This window comes from Equus caballus, chromosome 9 (assembly GCF_041296265.1).
Source record: "Equus caballus isolate H_3958 breed thoroughbred chromosome 9, TB-T2T, whole genome shotgun sequence".
In the NCBI taxonomy this organism is placed as follows: Eukaryota; Metazoa; Chordata; class Mammalia; order Perissodactyla; family Equidae; genus Equus; species Equus caballus.
The window spans coordinates 78,961,995-78,978,565 of record NC_091692.1 but is presented as its reverse complement, the minus strand read 5'-3'; the positions used below and the strand labels follow the sequence as shown (position 1 = coordinate 78,978,565).

The 16,571-nt window shown below is 42.1% G+C and overlaps 1 long non-coding RNA gene across 1 annotated transcript; it reads right to left on the bottom strand.

The window, feature by feature from the left end:
• Positions 1 to 3,862: 3,862 nt before the first annotated feature.
• On the bottom strand, positions 3,863 to 16,331 carry LOC111771914 (uncharacterized). The gene is made up of 3 exons (XR_002810447.2): positions 16,204 to 16,331; positions 7,099 to 7,236; positions 3,863 to 4,105 (listed from the first exon to the last, which is right to left on the bottom strand). It is a non-coding gene; the product is annotated as an uncharacterized lncRNA (long non-coding RNA).
• Positions 16,332 to 16,571: the final 240 nt, after the last annotated feature.

Here is a 16,571-nt window from a genome sequence, read left to right as displayed (position 1 = left end):
GAAACTGCAGCACAAGCAGTTAAGGACTTGACCAAAGCTGCAGGGTCAAGTAGGGAGGATTCTCCCACTTGCATAATTTCTCTTCTTTGCACAAGTCTCTCTAATTCATACTGCAGTGTAAATATCTGCTAACACCTTCATTTTAGAGTTGGGGAGGGAGAGGGAAGCACGTGCTTTGGGGTAGATTGTGGAGGAAAATTTAGCCTTAAGTTCAAGGCTGGAATGTCAGGTCTCAGCCAGCCTGTGGGAAGAGTATCTGAGGGAACAGCTGGCCTTTCTGGCATTGTCCCCAGTCAAAGGAATGCCAGACATCCACAAGCAGGTGGGTCTATTTTTGGCAGAAGGACCTTCTTAGGGCCTGCTAAAATCACATCACGTCCCCTACCAGCACAGTGCACTTTGCTCTTGTGGTAAATCCACTCAAGACTCGCGTTGAGGGATATAGAACAATCCGTTCTCCACCCTTCCCTCATCAGTGACAACCTCCTTCTTCCTTTGGACTTTGCAGCCCAGTGGAAAGTTACATAGACTAAACCACACAGATCAAGTACGGTTCTGATTAAGTAAAATTATTTTAGTCTTTTTAGAGGAGAAATTAATCAGAGATTTGAAGGAAGCTTTAAGATTTTGACCAGAATCTTTCATTAATTTCCCCTTTTTCCATCACTCCATTTTTTAAAGGAAAAAGGTTAATTCTGAGGGAAAATAAGTCCAGATCATTATGTCATTTTAAAATGAGCATCTCGAGGTAGTGCCTCATTTCCGAATACTTTTAGCCCCATCTCCTCCCACGTTCTCCCCTCCAAAATAATCGTGTTTAGAATAAAGACGAGAAATAACTGTAAGATATAAGGATCATCAGCTTTTCAATTTCAAGACAAAAAGCATATTCATTCACAGTCCTTACCAAAGCAGAGCAGATGGCTACTACATTTTACAGAGATTTTCCAAAAGGACTTAAACAAAGGATCTTTCTTTTCTGCCTCAGTAGTCGGAATATACCATTCCCTGAGTAGTCGCACTAATATAAAAGTTTTATTGTGCTATTGCTAAGCTTCTGAAACTAGACAGCACAAGCAAATTTGGCACAATATCATCATCCTATGGACTGGGCAGAAGTGGTGGACCACGTGGGGATCTGACCTCACCATGGAGCCAACCAGGTTCCCAAGCTAGCCTGGCTCAGGACGCTCCAAGTTCAGCCATATCGACCCACTCAAATAAAGCCAGTACACCATCACTCCAACACAAACTTTGTCATGTGAGTCAACACCTGAAGATTCGCTCACCCAGCGTGTATGAATTTGGTTTCTGCAATGTGCCAGAGGTGAGGGAGAGAACTGTGAGCAAGACACACCACTGCCCGCTGTCTGAGAGCAACAGGGAGAAAAACGGATCTGGAAAAACATGTTGGGTGTTGCAGTATGACCTGGGATATACCTCTAAATTCTTTGTGCCTCTATTTATTCACTTGTAAAGGAAGATAACAAAAGTAACCAAGTCACAAGCTTGTTATGAAGAGTGAAACCCCTAGAATGTATCCGGCACATGGTAGGCACTCCATAAATATTAGATATAATTAATTTTTAACTGCGACTCCTCTGAATTTAAAGCTAGACCTTCTCTCCAGCCTCCCTAAATTGTATCTTCCTCCTCCAGTGTTTCATTTAATGAACCCAATGAACCTGTAATGTAGATGCTACCTGCATTTGAAGAAGTTGAGGCCACAGAGTTCAATGGATTTGTCCATGCATACATTCCACATGAAGTAGAAAAGGGACCCAGATCAATTCACATCAGTTTGGTCCCCAAATTCCTCACGCTTTTACCCTTTACCTTATGCTACCTTCTCTGTAAGAGTCAAAACCATCAGGCCATAAATACACAGAGGAGGGAGAGATGAATTCCAACAAGAGGTATCTAGAGAGACTTCTTGGAGGAGGAAATTGGAGGGTATAGTCTCCTGCTAAACCTTCTATGGCTTCCCATTGCTTTACAATAAAAATGCAAACCCCTTACCAAAGCCAGAAATCCTCCTTTCCCTTCAGCCTCCACATCTAAGTCACTAGCAGATCTTATAAGCTATAACTACAATTTTTTCCCCAATATGCACATTTCTCTATATACCTACTGCCACCATCCTAAGCCAAGGCACCGTCATCTCGTGCTTGGTTCTTCCTACTGATCTCCCTGCACCTCTTCCTGCCAACCTGTGCTCCATTCTCTGCACAGCAGCAAGAGTAAGCTTAACATGCCCATCAGAACATGGCACCACCCTACTTTAAAGACTTTCCAAATTTAGAATCAAACCAAATCTAAATTCCTTACTGTAGCTCTGAGGATGCTTCATCTGGTGCCTGCTTATCTTTCGGACTTCATCTATCAACTTCACCCCACTCATTATGCTGCAGCCATAAACACCTCCTTTATTTCATCCAACAGAAGACACTTTTATCCCTCCTCACGGCTTTGGACTTGCTGTTTTCTCTGCCCAGGATGCCATTATTTTTCTTATTGTTCAGATTAGATCTCAAATGTCACCTCCTTAGAGAGATCTTCCCTAAATACTCCATCTAAAATAGGGCCCCCTTCCTGCCCGCTCCCTCCCACCCCCAACTCTATTCTCTATTACTATACACTGTTTAATTCCTTTAAGGCGCTAATCACACTCTGTAATTGTTTAAATTATGTATTTGTTTATTGACTGGATCCCCCATTGGAATGTAAAGCTCCAAGAGGATGGGGATTTTGTCTACATCGCTCTACATGATATCCTGAGCTTGCAGCAGATGCTCATGACGTATTCATTAAAAGGAAGGAAAGAAAAAAGAAAGGGAGAGAGAAAAGGAAGGAGAATTCATCTGGATCTTTTCAGAAGCGTAAGACTGGAGCAGGCAAATGTACACAGAAAGTAAGGAGGTAATACACCCCACAAGGGGCAGTTTGAATACAAGTCTCGAAACCGATAAACTCAAGGTTTGTTTAAAGAAGAACAAGTGTATCAATGTGCTCTGAAAGAAGCTCTATGGGGAAGTCAGGATTATCAGCCAGTTTACAAATACTTGTCAAATGCCTGTGATATTACAGACACAGGGCTAGATGTTCCAGTTATGTATTGCTACATAACAGATTAACCCAAAATCTTGCGGCTTAAAACAAGCACAACCATTCATATTCCTCACAAATCTGTAATTTGAGAAGGGCTCAGGAGGAACAGCTCATTTGTGATCCTCATTGCGTTGATTTGGGAGGCTCAACTAAGGGCTGGCAGATCCATTTCCAGGATGGTTCACTCACACGGTTTGTTAGCCTTAGCTTTTGCCTAGGAGCTCAGCTCTGGCTGGGACCTGGGGCCCTTGCTTTCTCTCCAGATGCTTCCTCTCCATGTGGGCATGTCTACAGACTGCTTGGGTTTCCTCACAACATAGTGGCTGAATTCCAAGAGTAAGAGTCTAAAGAGAGAGAAGCAGAAACGCATGGCATTTATATGACTTACCTTTGGAAGTAACATGGCATCACTTTAGCTCTACTCTATTGTTTGAGACAGTCACAAAGTTCCATCCAGTTTCCAGGGGAGGACACATAGAATCCACCTCTTGATGGGGAAGTGGCAAGGTTCTAGAAGAGCTCTTAGGATGGGAGCTATCATTGCAGCCATCTTTGTGAAATACAGTCTGCTACAGAGGGACATAGCAGTGTACTGGGGAGTTACTATACCTGCTTCAGGAATCTCAGACTATAATGGAGAAGACAGACTTATATGTTTTTGAAAAGTGGTAAGTTCAATGATGGAGAAAAAAATGGTAGGCTGAAACCAGATTATCTATTGCTGCACCCAGAATTTAGCAGTGTAAAACAATAATCAGTTGCTATCTCATAATTTTAATGAGTTAAGAATTCAGTAGTCACTTAGGTGGTTCTGGTTCAGAACTTCTCATGAGGTTGCAGTCAAGACATCAGCCTGGACTATAGTCATTTAAAGTTTTCACTGGGGCTGCAGAATCTGCTTCCAAAATGGTTGTTGGCAGGAGGCCGCAGGTTTTTGCTCTGTGGACCCCTCCATGGTGATGCTTGAGTGCTCCCACAAAATGACAACTGGCTTCCCCTAGAGTGAATGAACCAAGAGAGAGAACAGGAGGAAGCTGTAATACCTTTTATGAACTAGTCATGGAAGTTACACATCATCATTTTCATTATATTCTATTCATTGAGCCCATACTCAAGGAGAGAGAACTAAGTTCTACCTCTTAAAGGGAGGGATATTGAAGAATTTGTGAAAATATTTTGAAACCACCACAGACCTTATCCATTACTCAATGGAAGGTGATTTAGGAAGAAGTAATGACCTGGTCAGATGTGCTTTAGATGGCTCACTCTGGTGGTGATGTGCCGATGGATCTGAGAAACATGACTGAAGCAGGCAGACGAATTAGGAGAATCCTGAAATAGCCCAGGGAGAGATCAAACAAGCTTAAATCTGCATACTGGGCAGTGACAATAAAGGAAGAGATGGAAAAATAGTAAAGAGGCTTAATTGTGTCATGAGAGAAAGAAAAGCATCCAAAAATTAAATATCGCATTTTAGACTTAAGTGTGTGATTGGAGTGATGGCTACCAATTAAGACAGAAAATCCATGAGACCAGGCAGGTTGAAGAACAAGAGAGCTCAACGTTGGATATTTTGGTTTTGAGTTTCCAGGTTTAATGAATAGCTTTTTGCCAACTGCAGCATTTATTCTTGCCTTATTTTGATAACAACCTCCTTTTTTGAGGGTGATCCTACCCTCTCCTACTCTGCTTGGACAGGACTATACCCAGTTGAGTGCTGGTAAACCAGCTCTCCAAAATAAACAAATAAAGCCCTAATTTGTGGTGTGAATACTCCCACCTTTCCAGTTTAATGCTACCAAGAGTTTAGCAACTAGCTCAGAAAATTACTGAAATGTTACAATCAATTGGCTCCAGCACACTGGGGCTGTATTCTTGCCTTAGCAATGAATCACATGACACAGACCTAACTCAGCCAGCACCCTGAATTCCTTCTGGTCACGGTGATTGGTTCAGAGATGGATATTTCAGCCAATCAGAGCCAAAGAGATGCTACGAGACTTTTGCTATGCATCCTGGGAAAAGGCTTACTTCTCCTTGATAAATGTAATTAAGAGATGAAGCAACAGCACGACTGCACCATGTGAAGTCCTAGACTGGGGCCAACCATGTGCAATTTAATCCATCATGAAAATTTAATCCATCAGAAGGAACAAGCTCACCAAGGGTCTCATCCTACTAATCACCATTTTCTTAAAATGTTATAGAATCAGAGATATGGGAGCAACATTAGAGATTATCCAACCCAACTCCTTCACTTAACAATTGTGAAAACTGTGTCCCTAAAAGGTTCAACAATTTGTCCAAGTTTCTTCATGACAGAGCGTGGACTAAAATTCTGATTTCCTGACTCCTATGTATCCCTCTTCCGAATCATTGCAAATTCTGAGTTAGTAGGATCCAATTTAATTCAAGAAATATATATGTTGTGCTTATATTCTGAATAACACGATGTATAATATAACATTTTGCAGTTTGATGGGTAGTAACATATATAATGTAATCTTCTTGCCAAGTCTGTAAAGTAAGTGGGACAGATATTTTTGAGATAAGAAAATCGAGGCTTGGAGTGCCTGAATGACTTTTCCAACGTCAGACAGCCAGCGAGGAGTAACGCCAGTACCAGAATCTAGGACATGTCATTCCTCCCTCCCATGCTCTTCCTACTGCCTCTTTCAACTTAATGATGTTTTTGCCAGCACTTAAGGTGTAAATTAGATAGACAGCTTTCCAGGATTTAAGACGATTTCTCGTAAACTTCAGAGAAACTTATTCCAAGATGTTTGATCTCTGTACTATTTCCATAATTCTTCAAGCTGCTAAGACTCGAACTGCTTTGTAGTCAAGGTGAGAACACAGATGGTTTCATAGGAGGTGTATTAGTTTCCAGGACTGCTATAAGAAATTACCACAAACTTGTTGACTTGCAACAATGGAAATTTATTCTCTCACAGTTCTGGAGGCCAGAAGTCAACAACCAGGGTCATACTCCATACACAGGCTCTAAGGGAGAATCCATTCCGTGCCTCTTCCAGGTTCTGGTGGCATTGGCTTCCTTGGCTTGTGGCCACATCAATCTCTGTCTCCATCTTCATATAGACTTCTCCTCATTGTGTCTGTTCTCTGTATGTCTCTTATAAGGACTCTTGGTATTGGATTTAGGACCCACCCAAATAATCCAGGACTATCTCTTCATCTTGATATCCTTAACTTAATTATATCTACAAAGGGTTTTTTTCCAAATAAGGTAACATTCACAGGTTCTGGGGATTAGGACATGGATATATGTTTTGGGGGGCCACCACTCAGCCCACTATGGCAGCAAAGGAGTTTTTCATTTTGTTTTGTTTTGTTTTGTTTTAGGAGAATAGTTATGTATCCAAAGGTCAGGGGCTTTACAAATGTTGTCAATCAAAGATCTGTACCACCAGTGATGACAAAGCATTCTTTCCCAAAGGTTCTTCAACTCATTTACGAATTTTGAAAAGCTCCAAGTGGTCCATAGCATGTTCTCTGAAAGGATACCCTACCATCAGCTATGTCATCTAGCTGTGGGTTGTGGGCTAGAGGGTGAGAATGTATCTAAGTTGTGACTGGCTTACATGCTTGGGCTTGTGCCCTGTTTATATGACACCCTCTGCCAGAGTCAGTTTCGTGCCAAGAGGCAAACTTGAAAAGCCACTGTTGAAACAAGAGCTCCTGTTTATCTCTGACCCGCATAGCAAGTTCTCTGTATCATCATTCTCATGGGGAGTCAGGCATTAGACCAGCTGTGCTTCTCCTGCTGTCCTTTAAATAAAGATTGGTGTGTGTTCATTTCCAGCTCTAGAGCCATGTCTGTGTTGTGTCACAATCTATAGAACTCACATGTACAGCACAGGCCTTCAGAGACTAGTAACAGCTCTACAATGTGCTTATTCTTCCATGGGTAAGATACCCTCTTGTCCATGCTATAGGGAAAGAAAAAAGGAGAAGGAAAATAACACTTACTGAGCTTGATGGATGTGTTCAATCTGCCCTCAGCCCCACTTTCCATCCTTCTCCACCCTGCTCCATGGCTCACCTCCTGTGACCTTAGTGGACTTTCTTACCAAATGGCTTCAAGCTGGGTTTGGCCAATAGAGGACCCTGGAGGAATTGGAAGGAGACAAGGAGAAAAGGATGGAAGCTGCCCTATTCATTTCCCGATACCTCAGAGGTTGCCAAGGGCTGACCACATCTCTCCACAGAAGGTCTCAGCAGCTCTCTGGTAGGTTTCTCTACACAGGCTTCTCCATCTCCTGGGTCCACTCTTTCTACTCAGTCCTTCAGGCGTGAAGCTGGTAGCCCCAGAGTATTGCACTGTCCTTTGCAATTTCCTATACCCTTCCTATACTTCATTTTTTAAAAATAGTCCTGCTAGTACACTTCCTTCAAATTTTCCTAATTTGAATGGGCCATCTGTTTCCTAAAGGGACTCAGACTGGTGAAGCCCAGTCCTTTCAAGACATTTTGCTAACTGTCCCTTTGTTTCCGTGATAACAACAGTGTTACAGAGTAGTACTCTTAACCCCATATTATAGATGAGGAAGCCGAAGCTTGTTGAGGTGACATGACTTGTCCTAGGAGACACAGCTAGCAAGTGAGGAGTTAGGATTCCAACTCTGATTTATCTAACTTGAAAGCCCTTGGATTTTCTGCTATTTCTTCCCAACACTGAAGAAATGTCTTAAAGGATACCTGGAAAAACAGGGAGTTTTAAAGAACAAAAATGAATGGATTCAATGCTTTATTCAAAGTTAAATTTCATAAAGCCATTCTGAGCCCCCAACTCTCCTTACAATTGCATGCCCAAAAGAAAAAAGATCTACCCAGAAGCCAGAATAATTGGAATGTAATTTACATCTTTACTTTATTCTGCTAAAAGAAGGCCAGGAGTAAATTACATTTATAATGGAGAGCCAAACTTTGTAAAATCCTCTTTCTTTCCTTTATCATTCTCTCCGTGTATCGCATACATGGCAGCTGCCCACAAAATCTTTTTCCTACCCACCTCCAAGCTCTCAAGGTCCCTCCCAATAGAATCTTTGCCTCCTAGTTATCCTTTCTGGATTTTTTTTTTCCCTCCTGCCAATAACTCTGCCTTTTTCAATGAAAATCCTTCTTGTCTCTTCCAAGCTTCTTGAGATTTCCTTTTGGCATCTTGTCCTATAAGCACAACTAAAGAACTAGATTGATAGCTGCCAGAGCAAAACAAGCATCTTCTGGGGAGAGTGGGAGTTTTGTCAATATTTTAAAACATTTCTTAATATTTTTTTCTGCTGGATAATATAGATTTACTAAGTTTTCAAGGAGAAAAGATTTGGGTACCACACAAGAAATCTATACTAAGAATGAAATATAAATTAGAAGTACCTGGAGCAAGGGAAGGGTAATAGGAGAGGATGAAGGGAACGTTCCATTCATATTTTATTCATGCCCTCAACTTCCCAATGGGCTGTATGTAGGACAAAAATTTTTTCAATTCAATTGTTTGGAACTCCAAACATATTTTATTTGAGAAACAGCATTGTGGACTACATTTTTTATCCTTCATAAACTGTGTTTACACTTAAAATTATAATTATTGATTAATAATGATATTTATTTCTCTGTCAATAGATTCACCATCTGTTCTTCCATGTCCCAATCTCTAACAAGGCAACCACACAGTCGTCCTAACAGCACCCCAAAACAAGCTCCACCTCCTGGAGGGTGATTACAAGGACCACTACCCTTCACAGCTTTTCTTAAACACCTTAATTGGTGGAAATTCAGGAAAAGGTAGAATAAGTCCACAGTCAAGACAAGCTATGTGCAGTAGGATTTTAAAAAATAACATTAACGGGTTGAAAGTAGTTCATCTGGAAGTATTTTCTTTGGTAAGGCAAGATGGAGATTGATTAGTTCTGGGCCCTAAAAGAAAGACCTTCACGGCAACCTTAGACAATAAGCCAATTCATCCACGATCTACCTACACTTCCGAGGGATAACAAGGATCTTCATTTTTCTGGCCCCAAGCAGGGCATCAACCAAAACTGAGACGCAGCCAGTTTGGTCTTTTTCTAGGGCCCTATAGGGTAGGAAGTAAAGTTAAGAAAACTATCACTCGCTGAGCCCTGCTATGCATGAGGCACCATTGGGTAAGTTAATAAGTTACTGTAGGTCACAAAAATAGAAAATACAGAGGCCAGGACTTGAAGAATATTTAAATATTGATTGTCTAGTCCCTCCACCTCCACCGTCCTACTAAGTTGTAATGTCTATGGGGGAAATAGCTTGTCAGTCTGTTGCTGAATTCCCAGAGCCTACCATGGTACTTGGCAATAAACAAAGAGTTCCATGAAAGCACGCTGAGTAAATGAACAAATGAATGAGTTCTTTCTGACTTCAAAGCTGAGGGATATTCCACTCCACCTTACTTGTGGCTAGAAAAACAAAATTCAAAGGGCAGTTGCTCTTAGATTTTGAGATGTCTCCTCTGAAGAGTATTGATTTCAGGATAGAGTTTCTCCCTTTTTACAAACCAAACCTCCGCCATCCATAGAAGTTATCATTAAAAACCACACAGTGCCATCAAATTGGAAAACCACAATTCCTGTTAGCAGACAAACCCATTCCCCTTAATGATGATGTAACCACTTCACTTCGGCCTCCACAGTTAACTTGGGAGCAAATTGGAAACCAAAAAGAAAGCTTAGCAGAAACAATTATATTATAAATGAAAATTCCCATGAATACCTCATGCTGTTTTAGGTTTGCTTTGGCTGTGTTTGCAGCCAAAAACCCAGTCAATCAACCAATTGTTCACCCTACGCTACACCAAAAGAGGGATTTGTCTGATTTTTCCTTCCTTTTTTTTTTTGTCATTGAATTGATGAATTGCTCTGGCATCAGGTAGCCAGCTTTTATCTTGGGAAATAATCATCTTCCACTGGGAGAGCAATTCAGCTGTGTGGTAGTGCTTTATCACCAGCTGTGCATAAATGGTGCTGTTTGCAATTTGATAAACGTGCACAGAGGCTCAGAGGTCCCCAAACACAAGTCTGATATGTAAACACAATCAAATCATGCTATTAACCAGGGGCCCGAATCGTGATTGCTCATCCTTCTCTGTCTTTTTCAACTCCTAGGTAAAATATCCTCATACCTCATTCTGCACAAGCAAAGTGAGGGGTATTTTTCAGTCTTGGGTGGCACTAGAGTAAGTGTCAAATATTTTCTACCTCTTATAAACTGAAATTTTGATTGGGGAAAACCACATCAAAACAAAGAATTTCATAACAAACTGGAGCACTTTCAAAGACTTTTAAGCCCATTTCAAAATACTGGGGAGTACCTATGCAATGCAGAAGAATAGCTCATTCTTACAACTTTTCTCTGCCAAAGACTTTGGAATCAGAGAACTTCAGGTTAGGAAGGCCAGAAATGCCACACACACACACACACACATATACACACATGCACCTACACACACGTTCCCTCTCTAGACAACTAAAGACTAAAGTTAATTATGTCATTTAACCCTTGCCAACAATTATGCAGTAGACATTATTATATCCATTTTAAAGATTATGAAACTAAAGCAAAAAAATGAAGCAATTTGCTATATGTCCTATATTTGGTAAGTGCCAAAAGTGGAACTCAATTCCATCTCTGAGCCTTGACTACTACACTGCACCTCCTTGTCTCTGTAATATTCTTGATAACCTATGCTTGAATTCCTTGTTTGACCATGAACTCAGCCCATTCTATCCTCAGACATCTCTATTTGAGTTGCCTGCTGTATGTAGTAAATTAAAAGTTATCTTTCTATAACTCGTACCTACTGATCCTAGATCTAGCCTGGGGCCTTACTGAATAAGTGTAATCCTTCTTTCGAGTGACAGGCTTTTGAATATTTAAAGCTGGCAGTAGTGTCACCTGGAGCCTTCTTTCTGGTAGGTAAATATTCCCAAATACTTCAGCCATCTTTCATATAACGTGGTTTCACTTTCTTGATTGCTTTCTATTTTCTATCTGTTCCTCTTAAAATGTGAACCAAAAGATTTCAGCTGTCATCCGGCCTCACCAAGAAGACCGGAAATCTCACCATCCTCAATCTATTAATGCAGCAAAGATCAAATTAAAATTTTTCCACTCTGCACCAATCCTGTGTTTTTAAATCTACATCTTGTAGGCACCCCCAAAGTCCCCCAACCCTCATATACAGTGCCAAATCTCTAATAATGCTCTCCTAAAAATGCTCAGCAAATCCTATATGAAATTAATCAGATCACCCAATGGGACTCTATATTATGAAATTTAATCCACTTAAATGTCCTTCCTCTCTCCCCAAAGCCTCATGGACCAAGGATACCCCATCTCTAAAGAGTTCATAAATCCTTAAGTGCCTGCCACAGACCAAGTCACTCTTCCAGGAAAGTGGTCCCAAGTGGCTTTCCTTGCCAGAATTGTCATTACTGTTAATAAGGTACAGTCACCTGTCACCCTTGCCATTGCTGATGAGACCATCCCAGGAGGGGTGCTGGAGCTCAAGTAGCTGGATATGGTCTGGTTACCTCTGGAGCAGCTATTGAGAACTATAGCAAAAAAGATGTGTTCCTTATCAAATGGTACTGAAACAACTTCGTTATATATTCTTTTTAGAAAATATGTAAGAATGTTAGTCTCCAAGCTCAAATGTGAGAGAAATATGTCTGTTGTAATTTCTGAACTTTATTTCGAGTGCAAGTTCCCATATTAGTGGAGGTTTAATCTTAAGCAACCAAGGTTACTTCTAATTTGTGGGGCATCTACAGAGTGCTAATGCATTGTTAGGATGAGGGCATTTTATGGGGGCTGCTATTTACCCTCACAGGCATGGATTAGGTTGTCTCTCTCCTTAGGTCCTCCTCCTGGTCGTCAATCATTCATCCACTCAGGTTTGGGATATGTCATCTCAATTCTTGACTGTAAGCTTTCTCCTGGCTAAGTTCCTAAGCTCTTGAGATCATTCTTTGTTCCCATGCCACACAGAACTACAGGAACTCAGTAGGACTGTTTATCTTTCTTTTCTCATTTGCATTCTCCCAAATCTCTAGGATAGTCTGTTCACACACATCCTCTCAGATTCCCTCTGAATGCCTAGACTTTTAAAAAACAAAAATCAAGGAAATATTCTTTACTTCTCCTTCTGATATGCCATCATTTTCTTGAGACAATGAGCTCAGAACTTCTTCTTGTTACCTAAATACCAGAAAGAAACACTAGGAATAAAAACATCTAAGTTGATGTTCTGAAAAGCATCAGTCTTCTGCAAGTATAGATTGAGGGCACACAAAAAGATGGGAAGATCACTCAAACTCAATGGCTGCCCCAAGAGAGAATGGAGGAAGCCTTCTGGTTGATATTACTATCCTCATTTAATAGGTGACCAAACTAAGACTGAGAGAGGTAGTAACATGTCCAACATCACCTACCTACTAAATAGTAAAACCAGGATTTGGGCCCAAGAAATCTGACCCCCAGGTAATGCTCTTAACCACTTCTGTGATGATGAAGGATGCAGGAAGAAAAGCCATAATAAAGGGCCATATTAAACTAACGTTATGAAGACCCAGAAAGCGTATAGTGCCAGAAGAGTGCATAATGAGGAGGGAGGGAGAATGAAGCTCTGATACAATCTGAAGCATAAGAATAGATCTCCCTGAAGAGGTGACATTTGGACTGAGATCTGAAAGTCTGTATATAAGCTAACTAGTCACCAGGAAACAAGAATTGCACATGCAAAGGCCCTGAGGCAGTACAGATCACAGCCTTTTGTGGACCTGAAAGAAGGCCTGAATGCCTGAAGTGGAGACAGTGTCAGGGAGATTGGTGAGTGATGAGGCTAGAAAAGGAAGCAGAATCCCCATCTTGTAAACTATGTTAATGAATTTCACCGGAAATGTCCAGCCCACAAGAAGAGTCTCAGGTGCAGAATCTGATTGGTTCCACTTTGTCAAGGTATGCCCGCTTATCCAATCAGCAGGAGGGGCAGGATCACGTGGACTCCAGATCCCATCAGTGTGAGGAGGAAGGGATGCTCTACCATGAACAAATGTGTATATCAGAGCACAGATTCCTGCATTGCCCAGCATCTCTGAAATTACAGGATTCCCAGGTATATTCAGGTTTACGTAGGTTAATGGGTTACATTGTAGAGATAAAACAGGACATGAAGAAAAATCTGAGAGGCCAGCCTGGTGGTGCAGCAGTTAAGTTTGCATGTTCTGCTTCAAGGGCTGGGGTTTGCCAGTTCAGATCCCGGGGGCGGACCTACACACTGCTTGTCAAGCCATGCTGTGGCAGGCATCCCACACATAAAGTAGAGGAAAATGGGCACGGATGTTAGCTCAGGGCCAGTCTTCCTCAGCAAAAAGAGGAGGATTGGTAGCGGATGTTAGCTCAGGGCTAATCTTCCTCAAAAATAAAAGGAAAAAGAAAAACCTGACGTTCATTCAGAAAACAGCATTAGCTCCAGCAACCCACTGTATGCCACAACAGCTCTAGCCATTCCATCACGTGATCAGCCTCTTAGCAGCAGGCATCCAAGGTCAAGGCTTTGCCATTAAGGTTCCTTGGTGAGTCTTGGGCTCTACTTCTACTCCTGTTGTTATGACTTAACTCTCTGTCTTCTGTTCCTATTCCCCAGGAGGGAGGACCTGATTGAGGTGAACGTTCACCGTCCAAAATACAGCTTTCCCACTGAAGAGGATGCTTCCCACAGGTCTTTTCCAGGAAGAACCCAAAGAGGGCTGCCATTGCTCTGGGCCATTTCCTCTCCAATCAGCTGACGGCGGCACAGAGGTGCTGAGGGTGAAGTGCTAATCCTAAACCTCTGTGCACAGTGATGACTGCAACCAAGAGGCTGGAAGCCGCCACAGACATGTTTGTTTTGATTAGCACAATATCGGCTCATACATTATTATTATTTTTATAATGCTCAATCAACAGTTTTACATAGGGAGATTTCATGTAAAAATCCAGATTTCCAGCTTCTCTTGAAAAACCAGAATATTAGAAAACACCAGCTACAGTCAACAGGGACTGAGTAGTGGCTGACCCCTTTAAAAGGCGCCTGAGCTCTCCAGTTCACCATAGTCCCTGAATCTCCCTAATGTCAACTAGCTTCACTCATTTATTTACGTGCCTGACTTTTGCAGGCACATGAGTTGGCAAACACTAAAATAAGTAATGTGCACTTTTCTCAAAAGGGAGTTTATGATGTGGCAGGCACTTAAAAAGTCACTGACTATAGGATGTCACAATTTTGAGTTCAGAAACTGTGCCTACTATAATTCCACTGCTGCTGGCAGCCCCTGGAACAACCTTAAGATAGCCTCGGAACACAGCTAGCCAGCGTCCCTGCTAGCTGCTGCCTAAAAGGCAAGAGATCGTTTACTCTATCATGATGGCCTGACTGGGCTTGACGTGATCATTTAAAAAAGGATAAAGAGGGCGGGCCGAGGGCCAAGTGATTAAGCTCACACACTCTGCTTCGGTGGTCCAGGGTTTCGCCAGTTCAGATCCCAGGTGCAGACATGGCACCACTCATTGAGCCATGCTGAGGTTGTGTCCCACATGCCACAACTAGAAGGACTCACAACTAAAAATGTACAACTATGTACCGATGGGCTTTGGGGGAGAAAAAGGAAAAGTAAAATCTTTAAAAAAAAAAAAAGGATAAGGAGAGAACAATGGCTTCTAGACGTTGGACCAATCCCATCCCACATCTTAGGTCATCCTTCTCTGCCCTAATAATGCCTATTACAAAACACAGTCATAATAGGATCTCCTTGGCAAGCTACCTGCTCCTTCTGGTTATCGGCTGGCCCAGAGGAGTGGATATCTCATGCTGGTAAAATTGGGCACTCTCACTCTTTAAACTAGTATGTTTGTGCTTTGGTGCTACAGCACCCAAACACATTTTACAGGCCAAACTGGCGTCCACCTACCTGCCAATCATACGACCTTGGGCAAGTCACTTAATCTGTTTCAGCTTCAATTGCTTCATCCACAAAATGTAGATAATAATATGCACTTTGGTGAATATTCTAAGGACTCATGCAATGATAGATGTACACTTCCTTCTTCACCCTTTTAGGGTATAAAATAGCTTCAAACCCAGCTATTGGAATATTTAAATTAAATTAATCACTCCAGCCCCAGCCCTCATCTTTTCTTCATAAGAAGTTCTTGGTCCTCCAGGTTTCCACTCCTGTGTGGCCCTTCCTCAATCCAGATATTTAGCCCTGGATTTGCAGAGAGAAGAGCTGCTCAGTCCCACTGGTGGCTGCATACTTTCAATGTGGCTGCAGCTGTCACTGTCTCAGGGTGAAAGCCATCTGGCCTCCTTGTCAGATTCACTACCCAAGCATCCCACTGTGCTGCCACATGTCTTCAACCACCAAACCATGAGGCCAAGGAGGGGCTCAGCTTAATGCAGCTGCTGTGGTCAGCAGGCACGTGCCAGGGGTGCAGAAAGAACCTCTGTGAATACAGAAGTCTCTCTCCCCTGGAGGACTAGTATATGATACAAGTTTCATCTGCTTATCCCACCTCTTGGGTCAGTTCCCACAGTACAGACTTTTAGGTTACCCAGCTGCTTTCGCTGACACGCACTGTCAGCCACTTTCCCAAAGCACACCCCCAATCTAGCATGGCTGAGTTGGAGAGTGTTTCCAAACTGAATAGCACACCATGACAGAGCATTCTCTCTCACGACTTTTTAAGTCCCCTGGGTCCCTGAACATAGAGAAAGACCATCCTTCTCACTCTTGCAAGCCCATCACTGTCTCCTACACCTGGATGAGTTGCTTCATCCATGGGAAACCCGCACAAACATAGAAAGGCCCTGGACCAGTACCTGGCACAGAATGGATGCTCTTCTTCACCTCTTCTCCTCATGATCACAGGCACCCCTGTACCTTTCTTAAGTGCCACATATATCTTAAGCCAAGTGACTTAGAGATAGGTTAAAACAGAGGCCGTTTGGCTGCTCAAGTTTCTGTTTCATGGCAATTATTTAGGAGAAGCATTGCTACGGTGTCCTACCTTAAAGAAGATGGTGAAGAAGGTAAAATGGGAACAGCAGAGAAGGGACAGAAAGTATAGTTGTTAACAGCGTGGATGTCGATGGTACAGCAGCTAAGGTTGTGCCAGTCCCAGAACCCCATGACCTCAGGTGAGTCACAATCTCCCTATGTCACAGTTCTCTCATCTATGAAATGGAACTGTCATGAGGATTGCATGAGTTAGTATATGTAAAGCGAACAGTCCCTCACATGTGAAAAGTCTAAATAAGCTTTTTGGGTTATTTTGAAGGCTATTGCCATCCCATTTCTCCAAGCATTTGCTCCCATATGAATATAAAATTGTCCATGAAGAAAAGAGAAGTACTAACATAGTACCTTTGAAATATA